This window comes from Dermacentor albipictus, unplaced genomic scaffold (genome assembly GCF_038994185.2).
Source record: "Dermacentor albipictus isolate Rhodes 1998 colony unplaced genomic scaffold, USDA_Dalb.pri_finalv2 scaffold_17, whole genome shotgun sequence".
Taxonomy (NCBI): Eukaryota; Metazoa; Arthropoda; class Arachnida; order Ixodida; family Ixodidae; genus Dermacentor; species Dermacentor albipictus.
Window position 1 is genome coordinate 838,119 of NW_027225571.1, and position 16,652 is coordinate 854,770.

The 16,652-nt window shown below is 46.8% G+C and overlaps 1 protein-coding gene across 1 annotated transcript in view; it reads right to left on the reverse strand.

Annotated features, from left to right (window-relative positions):
* Nucleotides 1–16,361: 16,361 nt before the first annotated feature.
* Nucleotides 16,362–16,652, reverse strand: part of LOC139052073 (zinc finger protein Gfi-1b-like) — a 178,623-nt gene continuing 178,332 nt past the window's right edge. The window contains exon 6 of the transcript XR_011509678.1: nt 16,362–16,487. The gene's annotated coding sequence lies outside the window, so the exon portion shown is untranslated. The remainder of the gene's footprint in view (nt 16,488–16,652) is intronic.

A 16,652-nucleotide genomic window follows, 5' to 3' on the forward strand; every position in this document is an offset into this window, starting at 1 on the left:
GCCGAGCTTATAGCAAGGCAACACCATCTGTCGCAAGTTTTATTATAATCGGCAGGTCGCTTTCGCTAATCGATGCGTCAATGTCATGAACATCACCAGTGGTGTTTTCGTTGTCTTGCGGAACGAGGCAGGGGGCATTAGTGCTGCCCAGGAGCTTTACTTCCATCAAATCATCGATTGCGCTTTGGTCGTGGACATCAATAGCCAGGGTGTTCTTTCAATTATTGATTCTGATATCCTTAATTTGTCTTGGGACAAGAGCCTCAAGTGAAACAGGAACCGCCTGTCCTATAAAGCGGTTGCAATTGTCTGCAGGTGTGTCAGGCACAAAAACAAATGTGTGCACTGATGGCCTTCGCTGTGGTAGGAGAGTTGACTTACTTGACGAAGGCCGTTCGCTGATATTTCTTCTCTTGGACTTCCTGTGTACCACTCTCTCGAGTACTTCTTCAGCTGAGGCGTCATTGCTTGAGCAGTAGTACAACACAATGTCCTCTCTGTCGGTTTGACTTGGAGGGCAGTTTCCCTTCTTCAATCGGGCCGGTTCCTGGCGAAGTAGTCGCGTCGCGTCGGCGTTCTGCCGACTTCTCTTCCATTGCCGTAGCAATAGGAGTGGCGTCTCCCAGTAAAACACAGGAAGAAAACTAAAACTACTCCATCGCCAAAAAGCAGTGATCCTTACAAGAACCGCTTCGTCGTCGTCTAACATGTAAACACAATCGAAACGGAATACAAACAATCTGATAGTCATTGCCACACTAACAAGATTACAGGTTAGTCCAGCAGGAGCAATAACCTCATTGGAGCTTTTCTTGCCAAAATCTAACCGCAGTTATCACTGTATTTATAATTGCAGCAGAAGAAAACCAGTAAAAGTATCAAGCAAACCGGATTCATTAGTGCTGACAAATATTGTCATACGGACAAGTATGTGGGCTAGGTTAAGCCCATAAATTGTCTTCAAGAGTCTTTTTTCCTCAGCGGTTTTACTCAAAACTGCGTTGTTACGTATTGTGTCATCGATTCCAGAAATAATAATTCAAAAAGTACAATTGCTATTTCCATTAATCTTATCGATGTTATTGTCCTATATTATGGAAATTACAGCAGAGTCGACGAATTTCTTTCGCAGATATCTTTCCGTTGCAGCAGCGTACAAAATTCAATCAACACGCATGCTTTTTGGCGACAGCCATTCCCAGACGGCGCTTTAGGGGGGGAGGACAAATGTCAGCCATTTCCCTGACAAAAAAAAAGCACGTGCAATAAGAGAAACAGAGATAGCGGTACACTGAAGTTTCGTTGTTGGCATAGCCTCTAAGAACGTGATAGGAGCCTTGAAACAAAAGCTTGCAGCTTAAAGAAAAGCGGAAGGCTCGTGCAGTCTCGATTGTACGACTTCTTGAGCATTTTTTCCTTTCTCACTTTGAGTATACCATTTCGAGCCACCTTCGGAATCCCAAGTTCAGTCTGCGTGTTCTTTCTCAAGACGAGGATTCCAAGCATGGACACCGGCCGGCGAGTTGCACTGGCTCTTGTATGACTATACTGCGCCAAGAAAGGGAAAGCGTGGAGATAGCCACAGGCGGGCTCAGATGGCTGGGACGCAATGCCAATGGTGTATGTATATTGGGCAAGCTTCGTTGAGTTCGACATGTTGTATAAACATCTGAGGGACGGGAACGCTTCGCAGCTGTGCATGGACGACATACAGAACTTTTTTTACCCTTCTCTTGCGCGGTGTCTAGGAACTTTGAGCGGCGAGAGTACAGATCTTCACCCTTCACTTGTTTATAGATTTGGCAGTTCGAGCGCATGGGCAGAAAACAGAATGCGCCGAAGTTATTCCTACGAAGCATATACACGTGATGGTTGTTCTTTTCTTTCGTCTTTTTCCTTATAATTTTTTGAACATATCTTTGTTATTTTGCGTTCGCTTCCTTCACTGCAGTGCCGTACATACCAGCTCTTCAGCTACATATCACTTTCGGTAAGTTTCACGATACGTGTTTGACATACGGGACACCTCCTCTAGAGTGGTCGGACACAAAGCAGAGCTGCGCCGCAATGCTTGCACTTTTGGTGATGCGCTACAAATGTTTGCAGGATGTGCCAAAGAAAGCGGCATTTCGTGTTATGGGGCTTTGGTGAGGTTGTTTCATACCTCGTGCTACAAAAAGAAGTCAGACAGAATATCGGCGGATATCAGAGTGTTACACGATCTGGCATACGTGTCTCAAACGATTCGTGTTACGCGAAGTGTTCGAAACTTGTACGCGCGTAGTTCTACAAAATTTGTCGCGTAAATATATATAACACAGACTGCGACTATGTTCAAGCGAAGGCACGCTCAACAAGATGGACGACATCTAGAGCACGGAACAACTTTCCCGTATTTGTCTTTCACAAGGCGATGTGTTTTCCCTTCACTGGTTTCGACAGCGCCGAAGGAATATACATAGATGTCTCAAATAAATTGGATGCCCCCTTCACTCCCCTCTCAGAGCTTCCGCACGGAACTTCTATTTCGTGTTTGCTGTGCAACGCGAATGGCCTAGTGTGGGTGTGCCTGAACTTTTCCATGGGTCGGTTATCAGAGCCGGGACAACATATCGATTATATAGGACCATATTCTATTTTATATTTGTCATCCACCGCACCGCACTGGCAGATACTGGTGATGACGTAGGCGAGGATTGGTCCGATGAGTGTGCGTGGCAATACAACTACCAATACTATAATACAATCACCACATCGTTCCTGGCCAATCTGCCCGAGTCGCTCTTGTGGAACTGTACTGGCGTTTGTGCATGTGCCAGTGCTTGGCATTTGGGGCTGTATTTTTTTAATCTTCTGTCTACTGATTTTCACTGCGATTGCAGTTAATGGGCTCCTAATGTACTACTGATAAATTAAAAAGAACGAAAAACTACAAACGCCTTTCCGGCTCCCTTCTTCTCGTGATGCTAACAGCATTTGCACGTTACGCCAACAGGATAGAAGCTGCCAATCGATTGGTCCATAAACGAGACATCATGAAGTTCTGATCAATATGCTAGCACGCCTTTGGCATGAATGAATGAATTCTGGGGTTTTAGATTCCAAAACCATGGTTTGAGTATGAGGCATGCCGTAGTGGGGGAGTCTGAAATAATTTTGATCACCAAGGAATCTTTATCGTGCCCCCAGTTCACGGGACACGGGCGCTTTTGCATTTCGTCCCTATCGAAATGCGGCCGCCGCGGATCTATGGCATACAGTCACAAGCGCTCTCTTCTCGCCGTCTCGTTTGCCTGTCGTGCGCCATCAACTAATTTTACGTCGTCTTAAAAAAATAGAGAGAAAAAAGGAAGAAAAAGGACACAAAAAAAGCGTTTTTCTTCTTGTTTCTTACCGTGTTCTTGTGTTTCATTGTACGTGAGACGTGCCGACGGCGACAACGTGCAGCTGAAAATCGCGGAGTCCTCACATGTGGACGTTGATGGTGTTTCCAAAGAGCAAAAGAAAGGCAACGTGACACTCGGTACTCAATTTCACAAGCTATATAGTTGCAGCATTACGGAAGCTACACGAATTCTTAGCCAATCGGAAGGCCGCATGCCCTACCAGATTTGCTCATCCACGCCGCGTTGTCCGCTCAGTGTCTGCTTGCCATCATGTTACAGTCTCCGTGTTTGGCGGACGGACACAAAAAATGTTTTGTTACAGAAGTTTTGTGGGCTTTGTTCTGACGCGCGTCAGCAACACGCACTTCCGGCCTTTTTTAGCAATTGCAAGTTCAAAGCTCGAGCCTATCTGCTCCGGTGTGCTGACTGGAGGCGGAAAGGGAGATGGCAAACGAACATAGCTGCACTTCCGGCTTCGAAAACGTGACGTCAGGGCCTCTCCTATTTGTTTCTTTCCTACATGGGCCACAGTAATTCTCGGCACTGTCGCTGTATAAAACAAGGTGCTGCCTGTCGCGTGCATAGAAAACGATGTTATCCGCCTCGGCGCCACCATTCGGGAACTGCTGCTGGGATTGGCATAGAAAATGATTCAGGAACACGCTTGGAACGCCGTCCACGCCGTCGCCTGTGGAAGCCGACGCATCGCATTCCCCACAGCTATATAGCGCCGTTCGGCCCAACCAAGTGGCCGAGAATGCAACTATGGCTGTCACGTTCGCTCTATTGCAGCCTGCCTGACACGGCAGGCTGCACACTTTTTTTTGTTTTTATCCAGCCGCCGTGCTCTTGGTATACAACGTGCATACGCAAAGGTCCTAACATATCACTTACCGTTGTACCGTATCAGGAAGCGAGCAAAAATAAAACTCTCCAGTGTACCCAATAAACAGCCAGTTACGCCTGGAACTATACAGGTTGTACCATATAACTTGAGCCAAGAGAGAGAGAGAGAGAGAGAAGGGAAGACGGAAAGGAAGTTTCAAAAATGAAAGCTACTCCGGACGCGAGTTGAGCCGAATGCATAATGTTGGCAATGGAAGAGAGTTACGCTATTTTTAACTTCACCCTGAAGTAAATAATTACTTCTGTTTAATTAACCCATATTTTAAGTATTGGCTGCAGACCCCAAGTGTGATACGCAAACTTGTAGAGAACCTTGAGAATCCTCTCAACAAATTGTTTACAACACGATATACCTCACATCGTCCTTTTTTCAGCGTTCCAAAGAAAGCCCGCGAAATGGAAAAAAAAAAACACGGGACAGGGAGATTGCGCAGTGTTGTTGTGCTGCTCTCAAGCGTGCGATGGATGAACAAGGTCGGCAATGCCCGGCCTGCAGCATGTATTTGCAGTGTCATGCGATAAGAGCCGCATGCCCATATATTACCACCAGACATAACGCCCTGTCGCGGGCCGGTCTCGCTGCAGCCGACCTTGTTGAGGATTCAGCATTGTCATTTCTTCACATGGCACATCGCATTGTGGCAGAAGTATTAAACTTGAATTGGATCAAGGGGCTGGTACGTGCCAAAACCACACGCGGTTTATGAGGAACGCTATAGTGGCGGACTCAGCAATAATTTTCACACCATGATGTTTTTTAACGTGTCCCAAAATCTAAGTGCACGGGCGCTTTCTATGTCGCCCCCGTCGAAATGCGGCTGCCGCGATTGGGATCAAATCCACGACCTCTAGCAATGCCATAGCCGCAAAGCTAACGCGACGGCAACAGAAGTGTTGATTTGACGGTCGACGGCTTCCGTGGTGTTTCCTGGACCCTGCGGTGCGCTTTAATTAATGTGGCTCAGCAGCTGCGCGCCTTGCATAAGTTGCCCGCTTGACATATTTGCATGGCGTTTATTTTTCAGAAATAGCAGCAACGTACTGTACCGTATCTTTAACTTAAGCTTATCCTGTTTCCCTGCAACCGCTGCCGTATAGTAGTGGGATTTCCTTGCCTACTCACGTCACCTCCCCCATCTTTTATATTAGAACAGCCTCTTTTCCCTCTCCTTCTTCTCCTCTCTACAGTTCTAGCTGGGCCGCCTCTGTCCTCGCACGTTAGTAGAAAGGAAAGCGCTGCAGTTTCTGCAATGGTTCTGAGGGGAGTCACGGATAATTACAGCTGTCGAGTGGCTAATGTGGTGGAGGCCAGGGAGCTCCAGAGGGCATGGTGAACATTAGACGTGGTGGGGTGAAATTGAGTTTCTCCCATCGCCTTTTCTCTCTTACTCGCGCTGTCCTCTATAAACACGCTCTGAACGACCCCCCGACGTGGTGTGCGCGACAGCAGCCCACAGCAGCAGCAGCAGCAGCAGCAACAGCAGTGGGAAAGCCGAACGAAGAGGCAAAGAAAGCTTCGCTTTAAAATAGCCTAAGTAACTCTAGGCCAGTAGCAACATTCTGCATTCGGTTCAACTCGCGTCCGGAGTGCCTTTCATTTTTAAAACTTTGGCGCAGGTTATGTGGGACAACCTGTACACCGCTGAGCAAGGATATTGCCTTCGTACGGCTCGCACGTTCGGCAGCGCTGCAACCAGCTTGTGAGGTGGAGTATAGATCATTACGCAGCGAGGAGGAGAGAACATCCGTAGGACAGACAACTAAGATGAGTGAGAAATCACTCGTTGGCCCATACGATCTCGGAGTGGGTCAGGGGCCCTTTAGAAGCTCAAAACAGTGTCTGCTGTATCCGTCCTTTCCTCTGCACCACCGCTGCGTCATGGCGTCATTGTTACACTATCGTTAGGTCACCCACGCAGGAAGGAAATAAACTAGGAGGGACCCTACGCCACGCAGCCAACTTTGGCAATCGAACTCTCTGTAAAACCTTTCGTAATTCCCTTAGCTGTTCTCCACCTACGCAGGACTTCTGAGACTGAACGTTATGGTCTAGAATGTTTGCTTTCCTGTAATTTTTCTCAATGCGCACGTCTGCGGCTGTCCTGCTATTGCTCTGCCTGCAGTGCGAGAGCACTAAAATCTACCACGTACTCGATGACATGGCGATCTCGCATTGGTCCGGCTCGTTTGGTTTCAACCGTGTCGCGCAATGTTCCCTTCTCTTTCTTTCCTTCCTCCATGTGCCTCCACTACCTCATTCTCAGCTTCACGCTCAGCGGCGATGTGAGACTGGGGTAGCACGCACTAGACCAGGCAAGACCAAGGCATTATCTTGTGGTACGGCTACCAAAGTAGCCCAGTTCTTCATGCACCACATCGTTCTGAGGCATGGTTCCTCCTCGTACGTAACCACAGATAGAGGAATATCATAAGAAGCCAACAGACACTGACACGAAGCACAAGATAGGGGAAATTACTTGCGCCTAATAAATGAAATAAAGAAACAATACATTTATCGAAATGAAAGTGGATAAAAAACAACTTGCCGCATGTGGGGAACGACCCCACAACATTCGCATTTCGCGTGCGATGCTTTACCAATTGAGCTACCGCGGCGCCGTTTCCCCATCCACTTTCTGGGGTATTTATGTTTCCTAGCAGAAACTTGGGAGTGTTAGCCAGCGCCACCACTCACAGACATTGGCGGTGGATGTGGAACATCCTTTCTGCCGCAGGCGTCATGAGAACGTGATCTTTTTGGGTGAAGGCAACCGGTCAATAAGCCCACACATGCTACCTGAAGGCATCAATGTTGCCGGATTCGAGACCCTCGTTATGTAGTAAACGAGAAGAAAGGAAGGAAAGAAGGAAAGGTCGATTTATTGTTAGCATCGAGTCAATGCTTCTTGTACGGGAGGGCTAATGCCATCTGGTGTAGCAATCAGGCTGATAGAAGACGAGGGAGTTCAAGAAGATCAGCGCGCAGGCTTCGCGGTTTTCCACGTGGTTTTTCAAGTGTTAATTGACACACACACACACACACACACACACACACACGCATATATATATATATATATATATATATATATATATATATATATATATATATATATATATATATATATATATATATATATATATATATATATGGTTTAAAAAGTACCGGCTGAAGTGTTTGCAACTAAGTACCATTGCAAAGGAGCTTGTTGTACTTGCCTTTAAAGAACGCCCGCGAAATACAAAAACAAGCGCTTGCTAGCGCGACTATTTCAGCGCTCCCACACGACCAATCAAGAAACGAAATGAAACTTTCCAAAACCAAAAAATACCTGTTACTAGGGGTCACACGATCTTCAACACCAGTGAGTTCGGTTCAGTGTCAACCCACAAGCACATTCCGTCGTTTTAGAGCGCAGCTCACAGGCGCCCTTTCCTGTGGCGAGCGTCGGCTTTACATATATATACATATATATATATATATATATATATATATATATATATATATATATATATATAACCTGCATTCAAATACATCGCAGGTCGCTTTAGACACCGCAAGTATTGCAACAAAGTGAAACACCACCAGCGTCCATCACGACACGTGGATTGCGCTTGCCTACCAGCCTGCTTGCGCACGAGCTCCTAGCGAGGAGCTGCCACACCAGTGGAAAACGAATGCGTGTGGCTTGATCAAATGAGGCCGCAAGCGGCGTTTGAGTACAGTGGCACGTGGGAGAGGACGTCTTCGACTGCCTTCGCAGCGCAGGGGGCAGAGTGATCTTTAGTTATGAGCACAAGTTCACTCCTCAATCAATAGCTCATTTTTTGTATAAACCCGCGTTGACAAAAGTCGCTACAGCATATAAATATATATGCACATATTCACGTATTGTCTAATTTTCTACTAAATAAAATAACAACCAATTTCGCTTATGCGTTCCTTGGAACTGTGTGGCTATTTCACGAAGTCCACGTTGAAAGCAGGAGGAAGTTTTGAATGGTCCCTCACCAGGTATGGCCATTTTGAGCCGACAAGCGCTGAGCATACAATGCGCGCCAGCGATCGTGTTTGCAAAGAATTACATCGCTACGTGCCGCGGAAACGCCTGAAATTTTAATCCGAACGCCGTTTCACTCGCGGCGAATTCGCCCGGAGAGGGACGGTGACGTAGTCGGGCTCCTGCGCCTGCGTAGTCGGGCTCCTATGCCTACGTAATCGTGTCCGCAGTGTGACGTCGCTCGCGTTGACCTCATTATTCAAAAGACTAGCGCAAAATAGCAGCCCAGCTTTCTGCCTTGATCGCGGTGACACGTGACTTCGAGAATTATTCAAGACATCTGTTATCTGTGTGATCTGTTGCTTGAAATGACGCATTGAACTTTAGAGAAATAACAAAACACACAAACGGAATGTGTGCGTGTTTTTTGCTTTACTTCGCACCGAAGCAAGAGAGATGTACTTCCGCTTCGTCTGCTTGTTCTCACGGTAGTGCAGTTACGTGTGCAAGTACCTAATCTATATGCCATTTTCTGCCGTGTTCCAGCGAGTGATCATGCTCTGCGATCCGCTTGTTCTGCCTCAGTATTCGTGTCGCACTGAATCATACCGCTAGTCATGTTTCCTTCTGCACAGCGCTCAAAATCGTGCGCTGCGCGAATGAGACAACAGGGCCCGTATTCTGAAACGCTCCCCTTCCGCGAAGCTATCGCCTTGGCCACGCCTCCACCAACCGCGTGCGCTGATTTGCGGTTTTAGCAAAACCGGAAAATAAACAGCCCCTGCTAGTAATTGCGGCCTACGTCACTTTAACGTCATGGTGTCGATGGGTCCTCTTGATATATTGAATAAACGAACTTGTCTTTTGGCGTTCGGTTGGTATTAGAGTGTAGTAGAGATAAGATAGGTGGTAGTTTATAGTAGCCTTTTTGGTGGCGTTTTACACGCGTTGTTTCGCGGAGATATTTGTTGATCGATTTAAAGTAACAGGTTTCGCACTTCCCTATTCAACTTATTTTACCTAAAGCGGCCGTAGCCAACCGTGGTCAGTGCTCAGAACCAGTAGTGTGGCCACTACACTCGAGAACAACACACCCGAACCGCTCTGCACTCGCACGGTGCGTTCCCTCATGCGATGAGAAGCGTTCGATAGCGCGTGTTGGTAGTGCACGCTGACGTCACGGGTAAGCATTCACTTGATTTCTTGAACGTGACTATCGTGGCGGCGAAACTAGACAGTTTTAGTTACACGTACGTAGAGGCGTTGCGTACGTAGATCTTCTACGTGTCAGCAGTGCGCATGCGTAGAACGTAGCGGGTGCGCGCGCGCTTCACGGACGTACGTGGGATTCAATTCTTTGCGTGCGTTTCTTGCGCACGTAGACAGCTTCGCACGGGAGTTCCGCGAGATCACGAACAAGCGATAGCGGGCCGCGCGCGCGCAGACGGCTTGCATCGAAACACGGCGACAGGATTGGCTACCGCCGCGTTCACGTTTCCCGATAGATGTAGCTACGGGGTCCCTCTTGGCATGCGTCGCGTACGTGTAGCTAAAAGCGTTTCAGATGGCGTGCACGTAAGGTACATCGGCTTTTCACGTTTGCGTACGTGACGCCTCTAATTACGTGTAACTAAAACTGTCTACTATCGCGGAAGGCGAACGTTTCAGAATACGGCCCCATCTCGCGCGCGGCGCGGTCAGCGGAAATGCGTAGCGCAGGAAAAAAAAATATAAACGATGAGAAAAAAGTGAAGGCGGATTCTGTGACGTCTGCGTTACGCGATCCTCGAAGTCTGCTATGGGAGAACGCAGGGAAGGAATGTCACTTGCGAAGGCTAGACGGGGCGACCGGAGAGAGCGTCTTGCTTGGCAGTGGAGTCCGCCTGCCTGAAATCATGGGTTTGTGGCACGGAAATATTTCTATCTAGGCTATTAATAAGCCGACTTGAAACATTTTTGGCGCCGAACGCTCCCTAGAGGGCAACTTCCAGCGTATAACCTAAGTTTGCTATGGGGCCCATTGAAGGGCCCTTTAAAGCGAATAGCTTCCATTTGCTTTTTTGCCCGTTTTCGTGGTAGATCGGTGGTAGGGACGTCGGTGGTCATTGGTGGGTGATGTTCTGCCACACTGCCTGCCTACATCGAGGCAACAGGCGCTCCCCCCTGGTTCTTCTGAAGCGGTTGCCCTTGGTGGCAACCAACAAAGTTCCAGGAAATTGTCGAACCCTTTCCGTGGGTTGAACTGAGGAGTCCGGTGGCACAGAGCAGCACGAGGAATCCACTGACATTCTTTTTAATTTTCCTGTGCTGCCCTCTGCGGCACGCCGCTGGAAACGTTTTGGAAGGGTGTCGGGGTTTTCGCCGGTTGAGTTGTGTACCTGCGCCCACATTGAGTGCGCTTCACTTTTGCGTTTCGTTGATCGCAAATAATTATTAATGGCTTCTCCGAGGCAGAATGTCGTTCCTGGAAGCCATGAAGCACTCAGTGAGTATTGGGTGAGCAGGTTTGAGTGCGCTGTAGTGCAAACAGGGTGGCCGATAAAATCATGCCGAGTTTCCTTTGCCGACACGGATGCCTTGGAGCTTGTTGCTGATTTCTGCACTAGGAGCTAACTTTTAGTATTCTTTTTGCAGATTATTTAGACATCTCGCGTATTCAAGAAGTCTGCGAGTGCATGCTTCCACGTGGGATTTATCAAAAGTGGTGCGCTTGTTTACATCGACAACTACAGACACAGATCCTTGTTAGCGTCAAATATTGTGGAAAAGGTGCTTCGCATATATGAAATAATGTCAAAACGTAGCAAAACGTACATATCTGCGCATATGTGCCGCGTTGTTCCACCCTGAGATGAGTCAACAGGAGCGACCGAACCAGTTAAACAATGGCAGCTGTGGTCCAGATAGCATATTACGGGCTGGTTATTTATTTCTGATCCTCGCTTTTCTTAAACTTTATCATACAGTTTGCTCTTGCCACAAAATATTATTGGAGAAAACTATGCTAGCATAAATTAAGTGCTCATTTTTAGACGGTGTTGTTTTCTCGCGAAAACAGGGATACCATCACTGACACCATTGATATAACTGAGCGAGACGGTTGTTTACGCTGCTGTGTACCGAATGCACAGTCTCTCTTCTTTCCTGTTTTATCCAGAGGTAAACAGTACATCTCTGGAATTGAGAAATGTTTCAGCATAACAACACGTACAGACCCACCCACCTCCGTAGCGATTGCGACCGGCAGCCGGATACGAGGACGTACAGATGTTGGCACAGCGCTGTGTCGACGCTTGCCACTTATTGTGTACGTGCCGAGCAAAGTGGTGTAGTTGATTTCAAATCGCTAAGAACATAACTGAACTATCAAAGCAATTTCCTTTGTCCTAATTTCTTAATTTCAATTCAATTCGCCGGTAGCGGGTGCACGAACGCGACGGCGCCTGGCTTAACCTTCACTGAACAGGATCAACATTGCCTCAAACGTTAAAGCTTGTGCATTTCTACTTCGTAGGTATGTTTTGACTCACTGTTAGCGCGATTAATCATATATACAAGCAAAGGCACTGTCACTATCGCGTTGTCAGTTCAATGGCCGATCGCGCAGGGTTCGGTCGAATGATGGTCGGCATGCTGACTTTATTAAACAATTATGCTGTTTCGCGTGCCAAAACCACTTTCTGATTATGAGGCACGCCGTAGTGGAAGACTCCGGAAATTTAGACCACCTGGGGTTCTTTAACGTGCACCTAAATCTAAGTACACGGGTGTTTTCGCATTTCGCCCCAACCCAAATGCGGCCGCCGTGGCCGGGATTCGGTCCCGCGATCTCGTGCTCAGCAGACCAACACCATCGCCACTGAGCAACACGGCGGGTGGCACGCTGATTTTGTCGGTGCCGTCGACAAGAAAGCCCGTCGCAGTGCGTCAACTCGCGTTCGTCGGTTGCGTCGTTGTCGGCCTGGTATGATAAAATGCTTTCAGTGACGCGCTGTATTGAATAGTCGGTAAATCGTTGACTTGAGCGTCTTGTCGGCCTATATCGACCCAGTGTTACTGCACCGTAAACAAGTACGTGAAATCAGGCACGCGCTCCCAGAAGACTTCATCAGCAACGTGATGCTTTTAAGTGTCGCCCAAGTGCAACGCACGGGGTTTTCGTTAAATTTTGCTAGCCACCAATGAAAGGCAGCAACTACGTCGAGCTACCAGTCGAGCTTCAACTCGGCACATGGCACGAGTGTTGGCAACAGCGCGTGCCCCCCAGTCCTTATATATATATATATATATATATATATATATATATATATATATATATATATATATATATATATATATATATATATATATATACGTTCCCTTCCAAAATGTTTTGCGGCTACTCCGCTACGGCAGGGCGCATGCACCGTCGCGCCATGAAAAAAAAAGGCTGATTCCACAGAACTGCTGACTCCTGCTGTGAAGACCAGTTTTATGCAGCTTGAACTTCTCCTTTGACGAAAGAGGAAAGCGATGCGCTTGACGTCAGCACCGGTCCTGCCTCGTTCCTGCCGACGATGGGACGCCCAAAGGGATTGAAGGCACAGCTGGCCGATCGTTAGAGATCATTAGAGAAATTAGAAAGTTGCCAACAGCCGCCCTGTCGGTCTGGTGCGCTCTTCGGCACCGTTCCCTGTGTGCTATTACCTGCTATATGTACATACCGTATAAAGCTTTTGGTCTCTTCCTCGTCGGCTTCAAGAGTCAGTCCCTCATCTTCTACCGCAAGTCGCAATAGTGGTGAGACACGGAGAGAAACATGTTCCTCCGCTTTCCCGATTTAGGTGTACCCTGAACACGGGAGACCCACACCGGCATTCAGCATCAAAAACAAAGTTTTCGTTCATTTATTCTTGTTCTCTCTGTTTCTCGCTCTAGCTGGCTCTCTTTCGCGCTCTTTGCCGATATCGTCGACGAGTTTCTACAAGCTTAGCGCATGAATTTTCCTCCAGAAGGGTCGATCTGCCTGTCGTTCACTTGTAACGATTAAAGAATTTTTCACTTTCTTTGAATGGAATGACCATGGAGAGCGTGAGTCATTAGAAATTTTTTGGTGTGGTCTTTGGCGCGTCCTTGTCCTGGAAAATACATTAAAACATGGTCGATGAAAAAAAATAACGAAATCGTTAATGCTTTGTGATGCCTATGTGGGCCTCGGTAGTGTGCCCTTCAAGGTGTTCTTTTTCTGGCGCACGCTATTTTCGTGAGGCAATGCGTGGCTTTTCGTTTATCGGTGCTCAACAACCTGTCTACTCGAGAAGCACGCATGAAGTTAATTTTATCTTACTGCCTGATGGTTTGCACGGCGTTTGTAGCTATGGCATCTAGCATTCTTGTGATGGCCGAAACACACTGACCACCACTAGCTTCACTTCGAGCAAGTGAAGCATGCAGCCATTTTCTGGAGGTAACGTTCATTTTTCAATAACTCTCATCAATTATACCTCAAGGGCCCCAGATATGTGATATTATAAGAGGGAATGGCTGAGTTTAATAAAACAGCGAGTCGACAATAACCTTGAAGTGATGTGCATCGGAATGATGCGTGGCGTTGGCAGACAGACCGTTCCTGTTCCTTGCGGTCATTCATTCATTAAAATAACTTTATTCAGTGCCCTGCGATTTGATGGGGTGGGCCTGGACCCCGCCTAGGTTTCAGCCAAGGGTTGTTGGCCCTTGGCAGCTTCCTCGGCTCGCTGGACGGCCCAGAGTTGGTGCTGCAGGTCCGAGCTGAGCAACGCAGAATCCCAGCGCGCGCGGAGGCTGTTGCTGTTTGAGGCTGCATCACCATTAGCCTGTATTACAGCCGTACATTCCCATAGTATATGCTCCAGGGTGGCTCTATAGTTACAATGTCTGCACTTGTCCGTTGGGTATAAATCTGGGTGTATTGGGTGCATAATAGCTGGACTCGGATAGGATCTGGTCTGCAACTGCCGCCCTTCTACAGACTGATTTTTGCTTAATTTTGGTTGCGGCGGCGAGAATGTACGCCTCTGCAATCTATGGTGTTGTGTAATTTCGTGAAATCTGGTCATTCGATCTTCCCACTCCCACTCATCGGTAGTCGGTGAGGCGGGGTTAACCGAGGCTCGGTCCGTAAGTTCTCGAGCCATGCGGTGCGCCACCTCATTGCTACCATCTGGTGGTGTGTGAGCGGGTGTCCAGATGAGATCGACACTTCTGTCGCGGTTATTAGCTAATTTTAGGAGTCGTAGTGCCTCTGGGGAGATCCGACCGTTGGCGAAGTATCGTGTTCACTAAGAAATGAGCCCAGATGGGAGGTATAGTCTGTGCCGGGGTAGGATGCACGGCTTTTCTGTGGTTATAATGCGGCTGAACTGGTGATGAGCTGTTAATATAGCTGCAATTTGAAGTGGCGAATGACAGAATTTGTGAAATGTACACAGTCTAGAAATATAACTTCGCGATTCTAGATTAGTAATACCGGCACTGGTTTTCATTTCAGAAACGCTTGCCAGATAAGAATATTCAGAGTAAATGAACCGGGCTACACGATTTTGAGCTGATTCAAGTGTATTAGATAGGATATACTGATGAGGATTCCAGACAGACCATGCATATTCTAAGTTAGGGCGGTCATATATGACGTAAGCTATTAATTTTACTGATCGGGGAGCGGTCTTAGGTTCGGGCACACAAAACTGAGGGTTCGATTCGTGGTACTGGCTGTGTTAAAGACGTGATGCGACCAAGTTAGGGCAGTTGGACAGATTATGCCGAGGTATTTATATGATTCAACGGATGTCATTTCGGAGCTGTATACGGCGTATTTCCCTGTTTGGTGATGCTGTCTGCAATGGAAAGAAACTAGTGAGTTTTTTTTAATTATTTGAAGATATCAGCCATTCGTTAACCATGATTCAATGGGTTTGATGTAATTTCAAAGGAAGTCTATAACTGAAGTGTTAGTTATGCGTCGATAAATTATACAATCGTCTGTGAACAATGCAACATTAGAAGAGATCTCAGTAGAAATGAGATCATTCGTTCAAATGTTTTCTACAGAGGCAATACGTGATACATTTACAAAACATGACAACTTCTTTGACGGTTACTTGGCAGTCTTTCATCCACCATTCCATGCCATGCGCACGGGAGTGCCGATTCACGTTATCCAGAATGGCTTCTTGCTCTGCTGGAGATAAATGCCGGTATTGTCAGTCTGGACAAGAATGGTGTTTGCATCTTTTGTTCTAAAACATTAGCTCTTAGTCACTTATATGATTATCACAATCGGAGAATACACATTTACATTGACGAATAAACAACTTTGTCAGGATCAACATCCGCATTTGCAACTCCATCCCTCTGAATGCGTCAAAGTTGGCGTCTTTCACATGGAATGTCATCGATGGCAGCACTGATCGGCGCAATACTCTTGGCTACTGACTTCATTGGAGAACGCAGAACGTGTTCTGATAAGCTGTTCTAAGTTTCAACAGGACAGATGGACATCAGTTACGATATTTTATTATCGTCCTTTCAGCAAGAAGATTTGCGTAGGCCCTGGGATGACACGTCATTGCAGTGATCAGCTGTGACAGCTTCATTACTGAAAGTGGCATTGTCTCTCTCTATTAATACTCGGTATGTCCTTATGTATCAAATCATTTATTTTGTATTATTTGATTAACTTCATTAATTCACGTGTTGAAGTGCAGAAAGTGCAGAATATGCTGTTTGTTGTTGTTGTTTTATATTGCCCATGTAAGCATATTTAGGAAAGGTGCTTTATTGCCGGAACGTTTTTGCATATCACCTCATGATATCATCCTTTGCTCATTGAGCAATTTTTTTTGTTTGTAAAGATGCTGCCGACACAATAGGTGCCAACATTTACAATTTCATCCCAATAAACGACGCACACCCTCATATGTGTATATATATATATATATATATATATATATATATATATATATATATATATATACATATATATATATATATATATATATTGGCTGTGGCCGGGCTCATCAAAAAATCTGGCTGCACTGGTTGCACCCTCCATCCCGCCACCTTTAATCCGCCCCTACGGCAGCGGATTAGCTGTCATTCCAGATGAGTCGGCAGGCTGCAGACAACTATAGTAGCATCTTGCGAGGCTTTTGGGTCCAGCCAGTCAGCTTGGCACAGGCTGGAAAGCGAGCAGACAGCAAAGCCGTGATATTTCTGTCAAACACCGAGGAAATTTATTCAGTAACATGGCCACCATGAAAATAAAACAAAAACAAAAACAACGCGTCTTTAGAGTAGACACACAGCCGTAGTCGCTGACTTTCACAATCTTTGGTGTTGCTTA